Source organism: Gadus chalcogrammus, chromosome 23, assembly GCF_026213295.1.
Source record: "Gadus chalcogrammus isolate NIFS_2021 chromosome 23, NIFS_Gcha_1.0, whole genome shotgun sequence".
NCBI lineage: Eukaryota > Metazoa > Chordata > Actinopteri > Gadiformes > Gadidae > Gadus > Gadus chalcogrammus.
Window position 1 is genome coordinate 1,416,725 of NC_079434.1, and position 22,500 is coordinate 1,439,224.

Genomic DNA, 22,500 nt, shown 5'->3' on the forward strand with positions numbered 1-22,500 from the left:
GCCTATGTCAGTCTGCACAAATCCCCCCACTTTCTCTCACACATTTTGAGTGCCCTGCCTGCGCAAACATTTTCTGGACTGTCCCGTTTTATTTTGGCCATTTTAACATCTTTATTAATAAATTAATTAATAATCTTTATTAATTACCAAACTAAGAACATAAAGGCGCAATGCGTTTTAATAAAACGCATCCAATAGACGGAATGTCCGATGGTGTCGCCACTGAGGCTATAGCTGACGATGCTCTTAGCGTCCTACGAGTAGGCCTACCTACGAGCACCCCTGGAGTACTCGTTAGCTACGAGCGTTTTCAAGACGTTCGTTCCCCACGATGCTTTCGGGAAACGCGGTGAAAACTCTACGATGCCCTTTCGACGCACTTCACGATCCACTTAGGCTAACGACGCTTTCGGGAAACGGGGCCCTGAAGTGAGCGTGCGTGTTTGTGTTGGTGAAAGTTTAAGAAATGTACAACTGTCGGTTCAGCTCACTGGTGCTCCCTGCTGGCAGTATCACTATACTGTCCTCATGTTTCACAAAAACAGTTTTGAGAGACGTTGTCAGTTTTTGTATGTTGCTTAAATCCTCCAAAGCGGTTGGCAGTAAACATCAGGTCACGGTACGCCACGGTAGGCCACGGAGGCAATGAGCTCGAGTTGAAAAAGAAAAAGCTTACAGCACCTGGTATTCCCAGGCGGTCTCCCATCCAAGTACTAACCAGGCCCGACCCTGCTTAGCTTCCGAGATCAGACGAGATCGGGCGTGTTCAGGGTAGTATGGCCGTAAGCAATTAGTGCAGGCGCAAAACCAGGTTTTATACAGTAGCACATAAGGAGTGAGAAAGCTGCTGAGGCTCGACGTTACACTTTTACAAAAACAATCATTAGTTAGATATAAACGGCAGTAATTGATTCAGTAGGACTCCTTATCCATGTAAACGATCATTGTGACATCTGAATTCATTAATTATCTGAAATACACTGCGTGTGCGTGTGATGTTAAATGTTTGAACCAAGGTTAACGGTTAAAGTGTCAGAGAATGGGTGGTGATTTTTTGACGTCCTCCCATGATCTGAAGTGAGCGTGCGTGTTTGTGTTGGTGAAAGTTTAAGAAATGTACAACTGTCGGTTCAGCTCTCTGGTGCTCCCTGCTGGCAGTATCACTATACTGTCCTCATGTTTCACAAAAATAGTTTTGAGAGACGTTGTCAGTTTTTGTATGTTGCTTAAATCCTCCAAAGCGGTTGGCAGTAAACATCAGGTCACGGTACGCCACGGTAGGCCACGGAGGCAATGAGCTCGAGTTGAAAAAGAAAAAGCTTACAGCACCTGGTATTCCCAGGCGGTCTCCCATCCAAGTACTAACCAGGCCCGACCCTGCTTAGCTTCCGAGATCAGACGAGATCGGGCGTGTTCAGGGTAGTATGGCCGTAAGCAATTAGTGCAGGCGCAAAACCAGGTTTTATACAGTAGCACATAAGGAGTGAGAAAGCTGCTGAGGCTCGACGTTACACTCTTACCAAAACAATTTTAGTTAGATATAAACGGCAGTAATTGATTCAGTAGGACTCCTTATCCATGTAAACGATCATTGTGACATCTGAATTCATTAATTATCTGAAATACACTGCGTGTGCGTGTGATGTTAAATGTTTGAACCAAGGTTAACGGTTAAAGTGTCAGAGAATGGGTGGTGATTTTTTGACGTCCTCCCATGATCTGAAGTGAGCGTGCGTGTTTGTGTTGGTGAAAGTTTAAGAAATGTACAACTGTCGGTTCAGCTCTCTGGTGCTCCCTGCTGGCAGTATCACTATACTGTCCTCATGTTTCACAAAAACAGTTTTGAGAGACGTTGTCAGTTTTTGTATGTTGCTTAAATCCTCCAAAGCGGTTGGCAGTAAACATCAGGTCACGGTACGCCACGGAGTCAATGAGCTCGAGTTGAAAAAAAAAAAGCTTACAGCACCTGGTATTCCCAGGCGGACTCCCATCCAAGTACTAATCAGGCCCGACCCTGCTTAGCTCCCGAGATCAGACGAGATCGGGCGTGTTCAGGGTGGTATGGCCGTAAGCAATTAGTGCAGGCGCAAAGCCAGGTTTTATACAGTAGCACATAAGGAGTGAGAAAGCTGCTGAGGCTTGACGTTACACTTTTACAAAAACAATCATTAGTTAGATATAAACGGCAGTAATTGATTCAGTAGGACTCCTTATCCATGTAAACGATCATTGTGACATCTGAATTCATTAATTATCTGAAATACACTGCATGTGCGTGTGATGTTAAATGTTTGAACCAAGGTTAACGGTTAAAGTGTCAGAGAATGGGTGGTGATTTGTTGACGTCCTCCCATGATCTGGGCCCTGTACCACGAAGCTCGCTTAGAGGGTTAGCGAGGTATGTTGAGCTCCAAGCCTGGGTTAGTTGTACCACGAAAGTTGATCTCTTTTAGCGTCGCTGTATCACCATGGTGACTTATGCTCGCAACCAAACCTGGTCGGGAGCAGTTTTTCGGCTTAGTCTAGCCGGAGATCGGCTACTTAAATCGGCGTGCGCAGCTTCCTAGCCCCTCCTCTGACAATGGCGTCACCATTTGTGGGTGTTCCCGTGGACCCCGGCGCACTTCTCCGGAGACAAGGGTTTTACGGGACAGAACCGATCCCTTGGCATTGTCTGATGATATTCAGATTTCAGACTTTATTGTCATTGTGCAAACAACAAAATTGGGGTTCTTCATGAGAGATACAGATTCTCATCAGAGGGTGTTCGTTATTTGATCGTCCTTTTGGACCTTATGTAGACAATGATTACTGTTGCGCATTGTGTCTCAGTGACAGAGTGCTAGAGTGGAGGTAGCGCGTCAGTCTTGAATTTCTGCGCGGGGGGTTCGACTCCCATGTGACGCGAAATATATGTGAAGCTTAAAAAGTCCTAATTCTCATGCATATGGAATACTTATTCACTAAAACTTATGGAATTATATTTTTGTGCTTATTTCGAACTTCAACCCATATTTTCAAGGCCGTGCTGGCAACACATCTATGGGGGTAAAATGCATGATGATAGACCGGCGAATTTGAACCCCGGTCGCTGGCGTTCGGGTCTTATACTAATCCACTACGCTACAGCCGCTACCTCTCAGCGGCCAAAAACATGCGATACATTGCTTAAATAGGGTGTATTTAAAGTGAATTCCCTAAATGATAGAATAAGGCAGGATGGACGTTGCTTATGCATTTTTAAATCATCATCATTCTATTTGGATTAATGGCGAACAATTCTGCATTTGGCATAGTTATTTTACAGACAATATGCAGAATCTTTTCACTTATACTCATAGACTGCTTGATCTATCGTAAAGGTGAGAAAAATGACGCAAAAAACGCCCCTTTCACGTGAACGCGCACTGAACCTAAAGCGGAAAACCTGGTTCAACTAATTGAATCTAAAGTGAGCTTCGTGGTACCATTTAACTCTGATTGCGAGTTGCGGCTCTGTCGAGCCAGGTTTTCCCAAGAAAGCCTGGGTATGTTCAGCGAGCTTTGTGGTATAGGGCACTGAAGTGAGCGTGCGTGTTTGTGTTGGTGAAAGTTTAAGAAATGTACAACTGTCGTTTCAGCTCTCTGGTGCTCCCTGCTGGCAGTATCACTATACTGTCCTCATGTTTCACAAAAATAGTTTTGAGAGACGTTTTCAGTTTTTGTATGTTGCTTAAATCCTCCAAAGCGGTTGGCAGTAAACATCAGGTCACGGTACGCCACGGTAGGCCACGGAGGCAATGAGCTCGAGTTGAAAAAGAAAAAGCTTACAGCACCTGGTATGCCCAGGCAGTCTCCCATCCAAGTACTAACCAGGCCCGACCCTGCTTAGCTTCCAAGATCAGACGAGATCGGGCGTGTTCAGGGTGGTATGGCCGTAAGCAATTAGTACAGGCGCAAAACCAGGTTTTATACAGTAGCAGATAAGGAGTGAGAAAGCTGCTGAGGCTTGACGTTACACTTTTACAAAAACAATCATTAGTTAGATATAAACGGCAGTAATTGATTCAGTAGGACTCCTTATCCATGTAAACGATCATTGTGACATCTGAATTCATTAATTATCTGAAATACACTGCGTGTGCGTGTGATGTTAAATGTTTGAACCAAGGTTAACGGTTAAAGTGTCAGAGAATGGGTGGTGATTTTTTGACGTCCTCCCATGATCTGAAGTGAGCGTGCGTGTTTGTGTTGGTGAAAGTTTAAGAAATGTACAACTGTCGGTTCAGCTCTCTGGTGCTCCCTGCTGGCAGTATCACTATACTGTCCTCATGTTTCACAAAAATAGTTTTGAGAGACGTTGTCAGTTTTTGTATGTTGCTTAAATCCTCCATAGCGGTTGGCAGTAAACATCAGGTCACGGTACGCCACGGTAGGCCACGGAGGCAACGAGCTCGAGTTGAAAAAGAAAAAGCTTACAGCACCTGGTATTCCCAGGCGGTCTCACATCCAAGTACTAACCAGGCCCGACCCTGCTTAGCTTCCGAGATCAGACGAAATCGGGCGTGTTCAGGGTGGTATGGCCGTAAGCAATTAGTGCAGGCGCAAAACCAGGTTTTATACAGTAGCACATAAGGAGTGAGAAAGCTGCTGAGGCTCGACGTTACACTTTTACAAAAACAATCATTAGTTAGATATAAACGGCAGTAATTGATTCAGTAGGACTCCTTATCCATGTAAACGATCATTGTGACATCTGAATTCATTAATTATCTGAAATACACTGCGTGTGCGTGTGATGTTAAATGTTTGAACCAAGGTTAACGGTTAAAGTGTCAGAGAATGGGTGGTGATTTGTTGACGTCCTCCCATGATCTGTGGGGTGTTCCACAAAGCCGGTTTTATCACATAACCGGGTAAGTTAACTCAGGGTTTGCTCTAACCCTAGGTTTTCCGTTCCAAAAGGATCACGGTATGTTAGTTGCTATAGCAACATATGCTCTGAATCAAACCTGGTCGGACCAGGTTTTGCGCAGGTTAAGTTTGAAACATAACTCGGTTTTGGGTATTTCCACCGGCGTTCACCGCAGATTTCATGTGTTCACAATGGCATGCCCTTTGGATGAGAGAACTGCTGATATCAGAGCGCAAATTATACGTGCAATCCACCGGGAGCGATTGATAAGACCACGGCTCGACATCTTGGCATATTGGATGACTTTTTGCTGGAGTGGAGAGATAGATTCTCGCGCAAATCTTTAATATATTTAAATAGCCTTACATAGCCAACACTACCAATCGAGGACCTGGCTTCAGTTCACTCCAGACTATTTGCGTAGCCCTCCGTTTTTTTCAAATGGTAGTTTTATCTATAGGCTATAATGGCTATAATGCTGGAGATGCTGAGCACATCACAGTCGTTTCAGATGACCCATCCAAGATTTGTATCGGCCTCCTATCATACAAAGAGCAATATTGTCTGAGTACTATGCCGAGAGGCATTTACAACATAAAGTATAAAATAGTCCCAACGGACTTGCATCCACTGGAGAATGTTCGATCGTAGCCGGCGGCTTCATTACAAGCACTGATCCATCTTGATCTGTGAAGTCGATGAATTGTCACTTTTAGGTTTTCTACCCAGTTACCAAAAAAGAAACATTTGGAATAGTATGCGCTGTGGCAAGCACACGGTTTGCATGTGTTACTTCGAAGGCAAAAAAAATCGAAAATGCAAGAAAACACAAAAACCTACATTCAACCAGTGTGGGGTATGGCCCATGACTCTCTGAGGTGGTAGGTACCTCCAGGTACCCCCTCCATGCCAGGGCGCCCTGAATTTATGTTTATTAACAGCTCCTCCACCGGGGTCAAGACAATTTGAGGGCCAGATCCAGTCTGCCGACTGTCGGCCTTTTCACGATTGGCTTAAACAAATGGCTTATTTAAATTTATACCAATACGATGGTGGGAAAAGCTTACCAGTTTGTATGTTTTTTATACTTCATTTTTATACTTGATCCTCTGACAGCTTGGAAGCAATCGGAGTAGGCTACATATTGTTTTAGAAGAAAGGGGTTATGTGGTAGGATCTTTAAGAATGCTTAGCTGGGATATTTATATATTCATGGCTCAAATATTAAGGATCATGCTTTTGACGTGTAACTAACGCATTTACGCGGTCAGCGATCCGCTGCCAGGCTTTGGTTCTCCGGGTTCCAGAGGTTTTAGCGTTCCCTTTTCTTGTGATAATGTCCTTCTCCTCGTCATAGCTCTCCAGGAGAACCTGGAGTTCCATTTCATTGAAATAAGCGGCCCGTTTTGCCATATCGATCAGGGTTTCCATGATCCATACATCACAAGTTTGGCGTGGACGCGCACAACCCTGTGTTAACCAACCCCGAGTTGATTGAACTAATGCATAACCGCTGCTGTGGAACCGAAAACTCTGGGTTGGTCGGCACAGGGTCAATCAACCTAGAGTTCAGCGTTAACTCTGTGTTTGTTAAACCTCCGTTCGTGGAACACCCCTCTGAAGTGAGCGTGCGTGTTTGTGTTGGTGAAAGTTTAAGAAATGTACAACTGTCGTTTCAGCTCTCTGGTGCTCCCTGCTGGCAGTATCACTATACTGTCCTCATGTTTCACAAAAATAGTTTTGAGAGACGTTTTCAGTTTTTGTATGTTGCTTAAATCCTCCAAAGCGGTTGGCAGTAAACATCAGGTCACGGTACGCCACGGTAGGCCACGGAGGCAATGAGCTCGAGTTGAAAAAGAAAAAGCTTACAGCACTGGGTATTCCCAGGCTGTCTCCCTTCCAAGTACTAACCAGGCCCGACCCTGCTTAGCTTCCGAGATCAGACGAGATCGGGCGTGTTCAGGGTGGTATGGCCGTAAGCAATTAGTACAGGCGCAAAACCAGGTTTTATACAGTAGCAGATAAGGAGTGAGAAAGCTGCTGAGGCTTGACGTTACACTTTTACAAAAACAATCATTAGTTAGATATAAACGGCAGTAATTGATTCAGTAGGACTCCTTATCCATGTAAACGATCATTGTGACATCTGAATTCATTAATTATCTGAAATACACTGCGTGTGCGTGTGATGTTAAATGTTTGAACCAAGGTTAACGGTTAAAGTGTCAGAGAATGGGTGGTGATTTTTTGACGTCCTCCCATGATCTGAAGTGAGCGTGCGTGTTTGTGTTGGTGAAAGTTTAAGAAATGTACAACTGTCGGTTCAGCTCTCTGGTGCTCCCTGCTGGCAGTATCACTATACTGTCCTCATGTTTCACAAAAATAGTTTTGAGAGACGTTGTCAGTTTTTGTATGTTGCTTAAATCCTCCAAAGCGGTTGGCAGTAAACATCAGGTCACGGTACGCCACGGTAGGCCACGGAGTCAATGAGCTCGAGTTGAAAAAGAAAAAGCTTACAGCACCTGGTATTCCCAGACGGTCTCCCATCCAAGTACTAACCAGGCCCGACCCTGCTTAGCTTCCGAGATCAGACGAGATCGGGCGTGTTCAGGGTGGTATGGCCGTAAGCAATTAGTGCAGGCGCAAAACCAGGTTTTATACAGTAGCACATAAGGAGTGAGAAAGCTGCTGAGGCTCGACGTTACACTTTTACAAAAACAATCATTAGTTAGATATAAACGGCAGTAATTGATTCAGTAGGACTCCTTATCCATGTAAACGATCATTGTGACATCTGAATTCATTAATTATCTGAAATACACTGCGTGTGCGTGTGATGTTAAATGTTTGAACCAAGGTTAACGGTTAAAGTGTCAGAGAATGGGTGGTGATTTGTTGACGTCCTCCCATGATCTGAAGTGAGCGTGCGTGTTTGTGTTGGTGAAAGTTTAAGAAATGTACAACTGTCGTTTCAGCTCTCTGGTGCTCCCTGCTGGCAGTATCACTATACTGTCCTCATGTTTCACAAAAATAGTTTTGAGAGACGTTTTCAGTTTTTGTATGTTGCTTAAATCCTCCAAAGCGGTTGGCAGTAAACATCAGGTCACGGTACGCCACGGTAGGCCACGGAGGCAATGAGCTCGAGTTGAAAAAGAAAAAGCTTACAGCACCTGGTATTCCCAGGCGGTCTCCCATCCAAGTACTAACCAGGCCCGACCCTGCTTAGCTTCCGAGATCAGACGAGATCGGGCGTGTTCAGGGTGGTATGGCCGTAAGCAATTAGTACAGGCGCAAAACCAGGTTTTATACAGTAGCAGATAAGGAGTGAGAAAGCTGCTGAGGCTTGACGTTACACTTTTACAAAAACAATCATTAGTTAGATATAAACGGCAGTAATTGATTCAGTAGGACTCCTTATCCATGTAAACGATCATTGTGACATCTGAATTCATTAATTATCTGAAATACACTGCGTGTGCGTGTGATGTTAAATGTTTGAACCAAGGTTAACGGTTAAAGTGTCAGAGAATGGGTGGTGATTTTTTGACGTCCTCCCATGATCTGAAGTGAGCGTGCGTGTTTGTGTTGGTGAAAGTTTAAGAAATGTACAACTGTCGGTTCAGCTCTCTGGTGCTCCCTGCTGGCAGTATCACTATACTGTCCTCATGTTTCACAAAAATAGTTTTGAGAGACGTTGTCAGTTTTTGTATGTTGCTTAAATCCTCCAAAGCGGTTGGCAGTAAACATCAGGTCACGGTACGCCACGGTAGGCCACGGAGTCAACGAGCTCGAGTTGAAAAAGAAAAAAATTACAGCACCTGGTATTCCCAAGCAGTCTCCCATCCATGTACTAACCAGGCCCGACCCTGCTTAGCTTCCGAGATCAGACGAGATCGGGCGTGTTTTTATTTTTTATTTTTTTTTATTATCAAAAAATATAGTTTACAATTAAAATTCCGTATTTACAGTAATTTACAATCTTTTACGGTCATAACCAAACACAGTATGACATACAGAAGACATACAGATAGTTGATAATCACAAATGTACGCAACAATCACATAGAGAGGTTAACCCTAATCATACACAACAAATATTTGCCTCGGAGTGGTCCGCCAGGTCTTAACAAGCAGGAAAAACAATGCCCACACTACACACTAAATCCTAACGTCCCTGATTCCGTTAACATGACTAAAGTGCTGTTCCTAACAAAATACTTGTGAAAATCCTCCCTCCTAAGCGTGTGGACCAACCTCACATTCTTTTTAAAAGTTGCCACAAACCACTCCCATACCGGTATCACCCTCTCCTCATATTGCGCAACGTTCCTCCTGCATACAATTGCATGACGGACTGTGCTCAACATGAAATTCACCAAATTTACATTCACATCTTTCACCTTTCCAACCACACCAAACAACAACAGTTTCTTCCATTCAACATCCTTCCCAACCTTGATCCCACAGTGTACACTCAGCAAATCCTTAACCTTCTCAAAAAAAACAAACAACATTGAACATTCAATGAAATAATGATCAAAGGTCTCATCCACCTCTTTACAAACATTGCACACTCTACCCACAGTACTATCAATTTGGTGCAAAACAACATTCGTGAAAACCCTATTGTGCCTGATCTTAAAATCATTGTGCTCACATTCAATAGAGTTATACTTCACATTCAAGTTGCCCCACATTTTCTTCACGTCAAACCCCTCAAAAGCCTTTCCCCACACCTTCTCTGACGCTGGCCTCTTCATCCCACCGCCCATCAAATCCATATACACACTTTTGTACTAACATCCTCAAACTTAACTCTCTTACCTCCCCTCTCCACCCCCAACTCGACCATCGTGTTCTCCTCGCCTATCCCTCCCTGTCCTAACAGTAGTGTCATCCACCCTGTACCAATACTTCCCTTTACTCTCCTATACATCCCAACAACCACAGCCCCCCTCACATCTCTATTAAACCTCCTTACATCCCTTATGATCACCTGTTCTGCCTTAAAAACGTTACCCCCCTCCAACATTAAATGCTTGACCTGTTTAATACCGGCTTTCTCAAAATGTTTACTGACCAGTATTCTGTTATTGTGAAGTATTTTTGGGTTATGAAAGATTGGCTGATTCAGAACCTCGGCTCTGTCCACACACTCATACTTCACGTACTCCAAATATTTCCCCCATGCCTCAAAAACCTCTCGATAGAAATACGACATCCCTTGACACCTCGGCTTATTAAACATCATAAAAAGACCATTCACACCACAACCACCATACCTGTGCAAATAGTCCTCAAAAAAACCCATCCAACAATACTCCTCCTTTCCAAATAAATATTTCTTAATTGTTTTCACTCGTAACGCCCTTTTCTTCACCTCCACATCTATCAATTTCAGTCCTCCATCCTCATACCCATTCGTCAAGACCTTATCCGCAATTTTGGCCGGTTTGCCATCCCACAAAAAATTGTTAACAGCCCCATTCAACTCCTTTACTACCCACAATGGTAGATCCAGGGTGCTCAGCACATGATTCACCCGTGACATCATCAAGCAATTCACCACAATCACCTTACCCCTCAGTCTCAACTTCCTCATCTTCCATAAATTCAAATTCTGCTTCACTTTATTCAGAACCCCTGTCCACGTGACATCCCTTGCCTCATTTTCATCCACACCCACATTCACACCTAATACCTTTATCATCCCCTTAGAAACAGTCAGCGGAATGTCACACTCGCTCATATCCACTGCCCCTACACAAAGGATCTCTGACTTTTCCAGGTTAATCTTTGCCCCCGATGCACTCCCATATATTCCCAATAACTCAATTACCCTTTTCACACTGGCCAAATTCCTAACTGTAATGCTTGTGTCATCTGCGTATTGATGGATTAAACTCCTACCTCCTCCCGGGATGTTGATGCCTTGTATGTGCTGATCCTTTTTTAGCATGGTGGCTAATGGTTCAGCCGTTATACTGTTCAATAATGCAGATAACGGACAACCCTGCCTAACTGACCTCTCTAATCTAAAACTATCCGTCAATACCCCGTTACACTTGACCCTACTCTTTGCATTACTATACAATAATCGAATCCACTTCACTAACCTATCCCCAAAACCAAATCTCTCTAGCGCCCTAAACATAAACTCATGTTCTACCCTATCAAAAGCTTTGTTAAAATCTACACTCAATACTACACCTCCCTCTTCTTTCATATGCCTCACTACATCCCTAACTGACCCTATCGTGTCCGCTATATCTCTCCCTGGAATACTGTAAGTTTGGGTTGATGAAACTATGGTCCCTACTACCGACTTAATCCGATTAGCTAAAGTTTTGGCCAGTACCTTATAGTCAGTGTTCAACAGACTTAACCCTCTGTAGTTCCCTAACTGCAATTTACTACCCTTATTCTTGTAGAGTACCGCTATTAACCCCGTCGACATCGACTTGCTAACCATCCCTAACCTTTCCATTTCCCTATATACCTTTAATAAAATCGGACATAACAACTCACTCAAGCACTTGTAAAACTCTGCCGGCAATCCATCAGAGCCAGGACTTTTGTTATTGGACAGGCTGCTGACGGCCGCCATCACCTCCGATTCTCCTAACTCACACTCACATACTTCCCTATCACTATCCGATAACACATGCTCAACCGTTCCTAATACCTTGTCCACACTATCCTTATCTACATAGCCTTTGCTAAATAAATCACTGTAAAACCCCTGCACTCTCTCCAACACCCCCACAAAATCATGTACCACTTCCCCTCTCTCATCCTCTATCTGAGCTATGTATGTTCTACCCTGTTTCCGTTTTTCCAGCCCCAAAAAGAAAGACGTACATTTCTCCCGATCTACCGCATACTGCGCCCGACTCCTAACTATTGCCCCTTTACACCTCTCCCTTTCATAAGATTCTAATTCCCCTTTAATGCCTATGTAGTCAGCTAAGTCCCTATTCACATCGTCATCTAACCTCCTCAATTCCTCAGCCAATCGCTCTCTCAATACACATTCCGTCCTCCTCTTTACTTGACTCCGCTTTTTACAATAATTGATGCTCAACATTTTCACCTTTATCTTCACACATTCCCACCACTCACACACGTCTGCATCATACCCCACACAATTCATTTGCTCCTTAACACACCCTCTCACCATCTCAATATACTCGCTCTCTTCCAACACACTTGTATTCAAACACCAAACTCCCCCCCCTGTCCCTCTACTTCTGTCACCCATCTGAAAGATTATTGCTGCATGATCACTATAACCAGTGAATTTATACTGTACACTGCTCAAAGTATCAGCGATGTCCTGTCGTGCTAAACATAAATCGATCCTACTTTGCTTTAGCACTCCGTTCACTATCTGCCTCCTAGAAAATTCCCTCTTGGCAGCATTTCTAACCCTCCACACATCGACCAAACCCCCATCCTCAATCATTTTGAACAAAGCCTTCCGGGCCGAATCCTGTCTAAAACTATCTCTCCTATAAACATCCAGCTTGCTACAAAACACATTAAAATCTCCCACGAGAACACAATTCCTAGTGCAGAGCAAACCAAGAGAGATAAAAAATAGCCTTTTTTCCACTTCTCTGTTAGGTGCGTATACATTAATTAGTCTATACGTTACATTATTAACATCAAAATCGATTCCAATCACCCTCCCCTTCCCATCATTCAGAACCTCCTTCACATTCCCAACCACATCCTCCTTTACAAGTATTGCCACACCACACGATCTTGCCGTCCCACAGTTGACGAATAACAGTCCCCTCCATTTCTCCTTGATTTCTGGCATTTTAGCCTGTGTCCAGTTTGTTTCCTGCAGCACTAAAATATCGGATTTAAAATTGATTAACACCTCATCAAACTTCGCCATATTGTTAAGACCGTTGATGTTAATTGATGTGAGTGTGACCATTGAAATCAAAAGACACAGAGTGGGTATTACTGTTAAAATCTTTTTTTTTTTTTTACGTACCCCTTTCTTTTTCAAGTTCCTCTGTTCCTCATCGGAATCAACCCCTCTCCTGCGTCTGACCCTGGGCGCCCTCTCCCTACAAACACCCAACGCCTCATTCCCAGACTTATTCTCCCTATCCCTTCCATCAGCCAGTGTGGGGGGGGGAATTATAGGCGCCATACCACGCCAATGAGACGCGTCGGCTGTATCCTCAATAGTCACAGCACAAGACCCCCAGGCTGCATCTTCCTCTACTGTAGGCCACCCGGGCGCCTGTAAAGAGAGGAGCCCCGCTTGAGAGCTCCTGCCCCCCCCCATCCCTGTGCCCCCATCTCCCCCTGATGCCGGGGCCATTGACACAACCAAATCAACTTCCAGGCTAGCCCCCGTGCCATGTCCCGCCTCGTTCCCCAACTGTCCAGACCCCCGCGGCACCTTGGCTATGCCCTCCGCTGGTGTAGGGTGCCCAGATGCCGGTAGAGAGGAAAGCTCTACTTGAGAGCTTTGCCCCCCGGGCAACCCCGTGCCCCCCACACCCGGGTCCTTCAGCTCAACCTGTAGCTGACTGTCCAAGACTGTCTCCCCGTCAGACAGCTCCCCGTGCTCCAACTCCTCTTCCGCACTCTCTTCCCCTCCACTTCCCTCACTCTCCAACGATACAGCCCTTGAGTCTGGGTCAACTGAGAGGGCACCCCCTCCCACCTGCTCCTCCTTACACACACAATTTTCCTTTCTATTACCACACTCTCTGCATTTAATCACAGCCACACACTCCCTTGCATAGTGCCCCTGCTTCCCGCACTTCCGACAGAGGAAGTCAGGACAGTCCCTCACTATATGTCCAGGCTGGATGCACAATCTACACACCTTTAATTGTCTGTCATGGATGACACGGAAATATTCAGCACCCTTTTCAGTGTCAAAACGTGTGGACCAAGGCAAGGACCGTACTTCCTTGTTAAACTTCACCTTAACAAACCGTGTACCCTCACATATGGTCATCCCAGGCCACTTCCTCCTTGCAATCGGCGAAACTGCCTCCACACCCCAGTCCGCAAGCTTCTTCAGAATCTCCTCATCCGTAATGTACACTGGTAGACTCATAAAGGACACCACCATCTCATCTGCAGTCAAGTCTTTTGCGACGACGCTGGTCCCCCTTATCCTAAAACCATCCAACAATCGCCTCTTCCCGTTGGGGTGATTCATCGTTACTTCATATTGGTTCAATGAGAGGTAGCGACATCCCAAGACCAATCCACATACACTCTGCATCGCCCTTAGCATCTCAATCATCGGGATTTTCTCCTCTCCCACAAGCTCCACAGCCACAGACAACTCCCTGCTGTAGCTCGGGCCACCATCCGCAACCTTGTCCTCCTTCTCTCTTGTTGCTCTCTCCGCAGTCACCGGTCTCCCGCCTAGTACGTCCTCCGATGTCCTCTTCGCCACACAACCACCATCCGTCACCGCAGCAGGAGCCGTGTTCCGTTCCATGCCGTCCTCCATTCGAGTTTCCGAATCCGCGTGAGACATCGAAAAAAACCGAACTAAAGTATACTAATACTCCCCCAAACAGCAAGCTGTCGGGGGAATAAACGACGAGACGAAAAACTAACCAAAAAAATATCTATAAATACTTGATTTACCACCAAAAGAATCCTCGCTCCAACACCGTCCTCCTCTCACCACTCAAGCACACCAAACACTTCCTCAATGGGCGTATCACTTCCTCAATGGGCGTGTTCAGGGTGGTATGGCCGTAAGCAATTAGTGCAGGCGCAAAACCAGGTTTTATACAGTAGCACATAAGGAGTGAGAAAGCTGCTGAGGCTCGACGTTACTCTTACAAAAACAATCATTAGTTAGATATAAACGGCAGTAATTGATTCAGTAGGACTCCTTATCCATGTAAACGATCATTGTGACATCTGAATTCATTAATTATCTGAAATACACTGCGTGAGCGTGTGATGTTAAATGTTTGAACCAAGGTTAACGGTTAAAGTGTCAGAGAATGGGTGGTGATTTTTTGACGTCCTCCCATGATCTGAAGTGAGCGTGCGTGTTTGTGTTGGTGAAAGTTTAAGAAATGTACAACTGTTGGTTCAGCTCTCTGGTGCTCCCTGCTGGCAGTATCACTATACTGTCCTCATGTTTCACAAAAACAGTTTTGAGAGACGTTGTCAGTTTTTGTATGTTGCTTAAATCCTCCAAAGCGGTTGGCAGTAAACATCAGGTAACGGTACGCCACGGAGTCAATGAGCTCGAGTTGAAAAAGAAAAAGCTTACAGCACCTGGTATTCCCAGGCGGTCTCCCATCCAAGTACTAACCAGGCCCGACCCTGCTTAGCTTCCGAGATCGGGCGTGTTCAGGGTGGTATGGCCGTAAGCAATTAGTGCAGGCGCAATACCAGGTTTTATACAGTAGCACATAAGGAGTGAGAAAGCTGCTGAGGCTCGACGTTACACTTTTACAAAAACAATCATTAGTTAGATATAAACGGCAGTAATTGATTCAGTAGGACTCCTTATCCATGTAAACGATCATTGTGACATCTGAATTCATTAATTATCTGAAATACACTGCGTGTGCGTGTGATGTTAAATGTTTGAACCAAGGTTAACGGTTAAAGTGTCAGAGAATGGGTGGTGATTTTTTGACGTCCTCCCATGATCTGAAGTGAGCGTGCGTGTTTGTGTTGGTGAAAGTTTAAGAAATGTACAACTGTCGTTTCAGCTCTCTGGTGCTCCCTGCTGGCAGTATCACTATACTGTCCTCATGTTTCACAAAAACAGTTTTGAGAGACGTTGTCAGTTTTTGTATGTTGCTTAAATCCTCCAAAGCGGTTGGCAGTAAACATCAGGTCACGGTAGGTCACGGTAGGCCACGGAGGCAATGAGCTCGAGTTGAAAAAGGAATAGTTTACAGCACCTGGTATTCCCAAGCGGTCTCCCATCCAAGTACTAACCAGGCCCGACCCTACTTACCTTCCGAGATCAGACGAGATCAGGCGTGTTCAGGGTGGTATGGCCGTAAGCAATTAGTGCAGGCGCAAAACCAGGTTTTATACAGTAGCACATAAGGAGTGAGAAAGCTGCTGAGGCTCGACGTAACACTTTTACAAAAACAATCATTAGTTAGATATAAACGGCAGTAATTGATTCAGTAGGACTCCTTATCCATGTAAACGATCATTGTGACATCTGAATTCATTAATTATCTGAAATACACTGCGTGTGCGTGGGATGTTTGAACCAAGGTTAAAGGTTAAAGTGTCAGAGAATGGGTGGTGATTTTTTGACGTCCTCCCATGATCTGAAGTGAGCGTGCGTGTTTGTGTTGGTGAAAGTTTAAGAAATGTACAACTGTCGGTTCAGCTCTCTGGTGCTCCCTGCTGGCAGTATCACTATACTGTCCTCATGTTTCACAAAAACAGTTTTGAGAGACGTTGTCAGTTTTTGTATGTTGCTTAAATCCTCCAAAGCGGTTGGCAGTAAACATCAGGTCACGGTACGCCACGGAGTCAATGAGCTCGAGTTGAAAAAGAAAAAGCTTACAGCACCTGGTAATCCCAGGCGGACTCCCATCCAAGTACTAACCAGGCCCGACCCTGCTTAGCTTCCGAGATCAGACGAGATCGGGCGTGTTTTTTTTTTTTTCTTTTGGTGACACCCGTCACTACTTAGAGCAACCTGGGCTTCTGAGGAGGTCTCCCATCCGAGTACTAACCAGGCCCGACCCTGCTTAGCTTCCGAGATCAGACGAGATCGCGCGTGTTTTTTTTTTTTTTCTTTTTTTATTAACACAAAATATATACATACACCATCATGCATAAATAAAACATAAAACAAATAGAACAAGAAAGATACTTCAGATCCATCTCAAACAAAAATAACTACAAACAATACTGGGTTAGCCAGGATGCTTTTGTAAAAACCTTCAATACACTGGCCCCTCACCAAATCAAAAAAGTCATGAACTTGAAACACTAATTAACAAGAAATAAAAATAGTCAGTCACCCTGCTGACCTCTTAACCGCACCTCCAGCCCGTAGGCGCCCCCTTCAACTCATCCAAAATCCAATTTCACTTCCCCATCGCCTCCAAGCACAACAAAAGTGCTCCCCTCCACAAACCCTCCCATAAACTCATCTTCCCCAACATAACTATACACCATATTTACATCTCTTCTCATTATACTCTTAAAAACACTCCATACCTCAACTCTCTTCTTCTCATAATGGGCCAAATTTCTCCTGAGCTTGACAGCAAACCTTGCGTGGCTTAAAACATAATTTAACAGATTAACATTACAACCTTCCACCCTACTTGTCACCCCAAACAGCCACAACTCTCTCCATTCCATTCTCTCCACAAACCCTCCTCCCCAACATCTGTTTATTAATCCTTTAATTTTCACAAAGTATCCCTCCAACTCACAACATTCAACAAACTCATGCATACACGTTTCCACCCCCACTCCGCACACATCACATTCCTTCCTCACATTCACATCAAACCTACTGATTATTAAATTGTTAAACACCCTATTGTGCCGCAAAAGGAAATCAAAATCTTCACATTCAATACAATTCCATTTCACTCTTAAATTCCTCCATATTCCCCCTACATCCATATCAATCATCACTCTAACCCATACTTTCTCTGCAGCCGGTCTCCTCACTTCTTTCCCTCTTAAACATCTATACATTACTCTCGTTTTCACACTCTTCAGACTCACCCTCCTTTCTCCTTCCCCCACATACATTTCTATCTCACCTTCTCCATTCACCACAGCCTCTCTCTCAATCATCCCAACCCATTCTCTCGGCATACCCTCCTTGATCCTTTCCAACACTCCCTGTGCCGTACCCAACCATATTTCATCCCCTCTTTCCCTCACCTCGTCGACCATTACCTGTGCCCTCATGAACCCAGGTACATACTCATAAACTAAATCCTTCACCTTCCTAACCCCTGCTCTCCAAATCACCCTGTTATAAATTGTGTTCCCCTCAAATGTGATTTTTGGATTTAAAAACACTGGTTGCTCCCATACCTGCTTGACATCCTTACACTCATACTTCACACATTTCACAAACTCTCCCCACGCTCCCAACACCTCCTTATAAAACTCAGACACTCCTACCAACATACCTTTCTTTAGTTCCATATACACTCCACTCTCTCCACACCCACCACACTTATTAATTGCTTCCCTTAAAAACACCTTCCATATATGATCCCTCTTGTCCTTTAGATATCTCACCACCATTTTCACCCTAAGGGCTTTCTTTCTCCTTTCTAAATTAATCAATTTTAACCCACCATCCTCATACTCATTTTCCATCACCTCCCTGGCTATCCTAACTCCCTTCCCACCCCACACAAACTCACTCACCATTCTCTCCACCTCCTTCAAAACTCTATCAGGCACATCCAACACATTCATTGCATACACAAGCTTGCTCATTACCAGCGCATTCACAACTGTCACCTTCCCCTTCAGCTTCAACCCTCTAAGTTTCCAAAACCTTAACGTCTTCCTAATCCCATTCATTATCCCTTCAAACTGCATATCTCTCCCTTCTTTATCCTTTATCCCCAAGTTCACACCTAATATCCTAAAATAATCCTTTTCCTCTTTCAATCCTATCTCCCTCCTACCTGCTCTCTCCACACCTACATACATGATTTCTGACTTTTCCATGTTTATTTTCGCCCCTGATGCCCTGCCATACAACTCTACACTACCTAAAACCTCAACTACACTTTCCCTGTCCCTAACTGTAACTGTCGTGTCATCCGCATACTGAAATAATAATCTAACCCGCCCCTCTGGTAACTCTATACCCCTGATCCTGTCATTCTGCATTAGAAGTGCCGCTAGCGGCTCTGCCGACAAGGAGTACAGCAGAGCCGACAGCGGACAGCCTTGCCTAACCGACCTTTCCAGTCTAAATGCATCTGTGACAATCCCATTGATTTTAACGCAACTCACTGCCCTGTCGTACATCCTCTTTATCCATCCTACCAACCTGCGCCCAAAACCAAATTTATCTAACACTCTATATAAATAATCATGATCCACCCTATCAAATGCTTTGTTCAAATCTAAACTTACAACTATCCCCCCTTTATCTCTCTTCATATATTCTATTATGTCCCTAATACTACTAATTGTGTCTGCTATGTCCCTACCCGGTATACTATATGCCTGTGTGCTTCCCACCACCTTCCCTATTACCTGCTTGACCCTGTTGGCTAACACCCTTGCTAAGACTTTATAATCACCATTCAACATACTAAGTGGCCTATAATTCTGAAGCTTAACCCTACTCCCTTTCTTGTGTATCACCGTTACTAACCCTGTCGACATGCTCAGCGGCATCTCGCCCTTCTCCTCTATCCATCTAAATAACCTCTCTAGCACTGGCACTAACTCCTCCCTAAACTCAACATAAAATTCACCAATTAACCCATCTATCCCTGGACTCTTATTTCTCCCTAACCCTCCTATCGCTTCATTTATTTCACCCGTCCCTATTCCTGTCTCACACATCTCCTTATCATCATCGCTCAACCTGGCTTTCACACTATCCAACACCTGCCTCATACTCTCCTCATCCACTTCTTCTTTCCTAAATAAATCCCTATAAAAATCTTCTACTCTTTCAGCTATCCCTACAAAATCAGTAATCATCTCCCCTTCCTTTCCTTCCACTTTTTCTAAATAATTCTTCTTCTGCTTCGTCTTTTCTAATCCTAAAAAGAATCCTGTACATTTCTCTCCCTCAATCACATATCTGGCCCTACTTCTGACTATTGCACCCATACACCTCCTCTGTTCTATCTCCTTCAGTTCATCCTTAATTCTAATATACTTCCCCAAATCATAGCCTACCACTTCATCCACTCTCTTTGCCTCTCTAGCTAAATCTCCCTTTAACCTCCTCTCTCTCTCTCTCTGTATCATATTCCTGCCTCTACTATAACCCACACTCAATTCCTTTATCTCTCCTTTCAAACTCTCCCACCACCTCCCAATGTCCTCCTCATACATTCTCTCATTCTTCCTCCTCAATATACATTCTCTCACTTCCCTTTTGTACTTTTCCTCTCTCAGCAACTCACCATTCATACACCACACGCCTCCCCCTCTCCTCTCAAACCCCTGACCTAAATTAAACCCTAACACCATGTGATCACTTAGCGCAGTAACCTTATACTCAATTCTCCCTATCCTACCTGCAATGCCGTTTGTACTTAAGACTAAATCTATCCTACTCTGTTTTAAAACTCCTCTCACCACTTGCCTCCTTGAAAAAACCCTCCCCTCTGGATTCCTTTCCCTCCACACATCTATTAAACCATTGTCTCTCATAACCTCCTCCAACACACCTCTTGACAAGTCATTCCTGAAACACATACTTGCAGACGCATCCAACCTCCCACACCACACGTTAAAGTCACCCACCACCAAACAGTTTTCCACACACATTCCCCCCAATCCCTCAAAAAAAACCCTCCTCTCCTTCACCTCATTCGGCGCATACACATTCAACAATCGACATACTTTACCCAAGTACTCAAAGGTAATTCCTATCACCCTCCCATCACCATCATCCACACACTTCGTCACTTTCTCAACCACTCCCCTTTTCACTAAAATTGCTACCCCTCTTGATTTAACACCACCATTATTCACATACATGTCCCCCATCCATTCTTTCTCAACCACCCTCATTACCTCCTCATCCCAATGTGTCTCTTGTAAACATATTATGTCTGCCTCACACACCATCAAGATTTTCTGCCTCCTGTTCCTATCCCTTTGCCCATTAGCATTAAAAGAAGTTATCCTGATCATTAAAAGTATAAATGAGAAGAGATTCCACACGTTATATTATTAATTTGCACTTTTTTTCCCCTTATCTTCTCTCTCCTTCCTCCCCGATGGTCTTTTCCTATTTCCACCCACCACCTCCATGCTTTCCTCCCCACTGTCTGATATATCCGAAGCCACCCACTTCCTACTTTCTGTTATATCAGCAGCCCTCCACCCCCACTTAATCCCGCTTGCCACCGCCCTTCCTCCTCCCTGTCCCACCACAGTCATTCCACTCTTTTCCACGTTCTTCTCCCCTCCTTTCGCTCCCTCACCCGCGCTGCTCCGCTCCTCTCGCTCGTCCGTCCCCCTCACCGCACTGTCCGCGCTGCAGCCGTTCTCCTCCCTTTCCATCTCTCCTCCCGTCTCCGTTGTCTCTTTCGCTGCGCTCACGTCCTCTGCCATTCCTTCCTGCTCCTTGTCCTCCTGCTCTCCTTCCCCGCCGACTCCCACGCCACTTCTTTCAGCTTCAGTCGCCTCAGCTCCGCTACCGCCTTCTCCTCCCTCTCCTCTCGGTCGCTCCTCCTCCTCGCCGACGTCCGTCTCCCGGCTCCCGCCTTCTCCTCCTTGTTGCCTCTGTTCTCCGTCTACGCCACACTCTCTTGCGTAGTGCCCCTGTCCTTGGCACCTGTGGCATCTGAACTCCGGACAGTCCCTCAGGATATGCCCAGGTTGGATGCACATCCTACACACCTTCTCCTGTCTGTCGTGGATCACCCGGAAGTACTGGGGACCCGTAGCTGTGCTGAACTGCGTCGAATACGGCAACGACCTAACCAAGTCATTAAACTTCACCTTCAGGAACCTGGTCCCGTCTGCGATGTTAGTGCCCGGCCACATTCTTCTTTTGATCGGTGAGGCAGCAGAGACCCCCCACCCCTGTAGCATCAGAAGAACGTCATTGTCCTTGGTGTACGCCGGAAGCTCCAAGAACGACACCACCGTTTCGTCACTGGTAAGCTCCTTTGCAACTATACTAACCCCTCTTATTTTGAAACCATCCATAAGCTTATTTTTCCCGCTGAGATGTCCCATTGTCAATTCGTATTTTTTCAATCCAGTTTTACGGCACGCCATCAACTCCCCGCACACCTCTCTCGTCACTCTCATGAACTCCATCACTGTTATTGGATCTTCCCCAATAAGTTCAACACTCACGGTTAGTTCTTTGTCGTATTTATTCTCTTTCTCTCCAACCTCTCCTCCCCTCTGGTCTTTCTTTCCGCAGTCTACTTCATCCGAGCCTTTCCCGTTTCCATGATCCGTTCCCATTATGTCCGTCCGCATGATATTGCTTCCCCAAACCAATGGGAGAATTATATTCCCCCAAACAGCGCCTCACTGTTTGGGGGAGATGTATCGAAGAAGATCAAAAAATAAGGCACTTAAACCAGCATAAAAGTAGCAACAAACACTCGCCTGCTCTCTGCACACTTCCTGCTTGCTCAGGTGGTATGGCCGTAAGCAATTAGTGCAGGCGCAAAACCAGGTTTTATACAGTAGGAGTGAGAAAGCTGCTGAGGCTCGACGTTACACTTTTACAAAAACAATCATTAGTTAGATATAAACGGCAGTAATTGATTCAGTAGGACTCCTTATCCATGTAAACGATCATTGTGACATCTGAATTCATTAATTATCTGAAATACACTGCGTGTGATGTTAAATGTTTGAACCAAGGTTAACGGTTAAAGTGTCAGAGAATGGGTGGTGATTTTTTGACGT

General features: G+C 44.9%; 9 non-coding genes and 1 pseudogene across 9 annotated transcripts; all 10 read right to left on the minus strand.

Annotated features, from left to right (window-relative positions):
* Positions 1-669: 669 nt before the first annotated feature.
* On the minus strand, positions 670-788 carry LOC130377821 (5S ribosomal RNA). The gene has a single exon (XR_008894396.1). It is a non-coding gene; the product is annotated as a 5S ribosomal RNA (ribosomal RNA).
* A 529-nt stretch (positions 789-1,317) lies between these two features.
* On the minus strand, positions 1,318-1,436 carry LOC130377822 (5S ribosomal RNA). The gene has a single exon (XR_008894397.1). It is a non-coding gene; the product is annotated as a 5S ribosomal RNA (ribosomal RNA).
* A 518-nt stretch (positions 1,437-1,954) lies between these two features.
* On the minus strand, positions 1,955-2,073 carry LOC130377711 (5S ribosomal RNA). The gene has a single exon (XR_008894298.1). It is a non-coding gene; the product is annotated as a 5S ribosomal RNA (ribosomal RNA).
* A 1,730-nt stretch (positions 2,074-3,803) lies between these two features.
* LOC130377752 (5S ribosomal RNA) lies at positions 3,804-3,922 on the minus strand. The gene has a single exon (XR_008894337.1). It is a non-coding gene; the product is annotated as a 5S ribosomal RNA (ribosomal RNA).
* Positions 3,923-4,451: 529 nt separating this feature from the next.
* On the minus strand, positions 4,452-4,570 carry LOC130377735 (5S ribosomal RNA). Its single transcript, XR_008894321.1, has one exon. It is a non-coding gene; the product is annotated as a 5S ribosomal RNA (ribosomal RNA).
* A 2,186-nt stretch (positions 4,571-6,756) lies between these two features.
* Positions 6,757-6,875, minus strand: LOC130377786 (5S ribosomal RNA). The gene has a single exon (XR_008894370.1). It is a non-coding gene; the product is annotated as a 5S ribosomal RNA (ribosomal RNA).
* Positions 6,876-7,404: 529 nt separating this feature from the next.
* Positions 7,405-7,523, minus strand: LOC130377817 (5S ribosomal RNA). Its single transcript, XR_008894392.1, has one exon. It is a non-coding gene; the product is annotated as a 5S ribosomal RNA (ribosomal RNA).
* A 529-nt stretch (positions 7,524-8,052) lies between these two features.
* LOC130377802 (5S ribosomal RNA) lies at positions 8,053-8,171 on the minus strand. The gene has a single exon (XR_008894377.1). It is a non-coding gene; the product is annotated as a 5S ribosomal RNA (ribosomal RNA).
* A 6,997-nt stretch (positions 8,172-15,168) lies between these two features.
* Positions 15,169-15,277, minus strand: LOC130377787 (5S ribosomal RNA; annotated as a pseudogene).
* A 529-nt stretch (positions 15,278-15,806) lies between these two features.
* LOC130377757 (5S ribosomal RNA) lies at positions 15,807-15,925 on the minus strand. Its single transcript, XR_008894342.1, has one exon. It is a non-coding gene; the product is annotated as a 5S ribosomal RNA (ribosomal RNA).
* Between the last annotated feature and the right edge of the window lie 6,575 nt (positions 15,926-22,500).